A 1,605-nucleotide genomic window follows, 5' to 3' on the forward strand; every position below is an offset into this window, starting at 1 on the left:
ACAAACCCTAGCGTTACAAGTTTTTGGCACTGTTGCCGGGGATTATCAACTGTTGCCATAATCATTTTTTTCATGAAATTATTTATTTTCAATCTGATTTATTTCTAACATTACTAACTTATTCTTTTTAATTTTTGTGATTTTCTTTTCAGGTTTTTATGAGCATAGATCGAATTATCGATTTACTCCCTGTAGACCCTGAAATTGAGTGAACTTTCAGATAAAGAAGACATGAACGAATAGCTCAAAGACAAGTCGAGATGGACCTTGGAAATCAGAATCAAGACCAAGGTAATAAAGCCGATCGTGTACGAAATCGTATCCTCATTGCTGATGATAGGGATCGATGCATCAGGCAATATGTTGTGCCACTTTTTAGTGAGATAAACCCAAGAATTAGAAGGCCAGATATTAAGGCAACCCAGTTTGAATTGAAACCATTAATGTTTTAAATGCTACAAACGGTGGGCCAATTTAGTGGTATGCCCATGGAAGACCCACATCTCGACCTTCAATTGTTTGTGGAGGTGAGTGATTCATTCAAGATAGCCAGTGTGACTGAAGACACGCTGAAGTTGAAGTTGTTTCAATACTCGTTGCGAGATCGAGCACGAGCATGGCTCAATTCGATGCCACCAAGTTCCATATCTACATGGCAAGAATTAGCAGAGAGAGTTTGGGTTAAGTACTTCTCACCTAGCAAAAACGCTATGTTAAGGAACGAGGTCACAACTTTCCAACAATTGGATGATGAGTCTTTGTATGAGGCTTGGGAGCGGTTCAAGGAGTTACTTCGTAAGTGTCATCATCATGGGATTCCTCATTGTATCCAGTTGCGGACATTCTATAATGGTCTCAATGCACATATAAGATTGATGGTAGATGCTTTCGTGAATGGTGCAATTTTGTCTAAGTCTCATAATGAGGCTTATGAGATCATCGAGATGATTGCGAGTAATAACTATTAATGGCCAACAAATCGAACAGCTTCAAAAAGACATGTAGCCAGAGTTCATGAAATTGACTCTCTCACTTCGTTATTAGCTCAGGTCTCGTCTATTTTCTCTATGTTAAAACAATTAACCGCTAATAGTACTAATAATTTTGCAGCTCAGCCACCAAGTCTGTTTGAAGTAGTTTCTTGTGTGTACTGTGGGGAATGTTAGTCTTTTGAGAATTGTCCATCAAATCCCGAATCAGTTTACTATGTGGGGAACCAATATCAAAATAGGAGTGGAAAAGGACCCTAGTCCAACCTTTACAATATTTCATGGCATAATCATCTTAACTTTTCTTGGAACAACCTAGAAAATGGACCAAACAATAACTTATTGTAGCAAAGACCCAACCAATCTCAAGGGTTTAATCAGCAAGCTCCAAAACCACCTCAAGCTGTGGCATCAAATAGTTTGGAGAACTTGTTGAAAACGTACATGGAAAAGAATGACGCTTTGATCCAAAGCCAAGCAACAGCACTAAAAAATTTGGAAAACCAAATGGGTCAGTTGGCTACGGAGCTTCGTAATAGACCGCAAGGAACCTTGCCGAGCAATACTGAGAATCCAAGGAATTTGGGTAAAGAACATATCAAGGTAGTGGCATTGT

At 38.9% G+C, this 1,605-nt stretch overlaps 1 non-coding gene across 1 annotated transcript; it reads right to left on the reverse strand.

Annotated features, from left to right (window-relative positions):
* Positions 1 to 710: 710 nt before the first annotated feature.
* Positions 711 to 817, reverse strand: LOC121223875 (small nucleolar RNA R71). Its single transcript, XR_005921341.1, has one exon. It is a non-coding gene; the product is annotated as a small nucleolar RNA R71 (small nucleolar RNA).
* Between the last annotated feature and the right edge of the window lie 788 nt (positions 818 to 1,605).

Source organism: Gossypium hirsutum, chromosome D11 (genome assembly GCF_007990345.1).
Source record: "Gossypium hirsutum isolate 1008001.06 chromosome D11, Gossypium_hirsutum_v2.1, whole genome shotgun sequence".
NCBI classification, from domain to species: domain Eukaryota; kingdom Viridiplantae; phylum Streptophyta; class Magnoliopsida; order Malvales; family Malvaceae; genus Gossypium; species Gossypium hirsutum.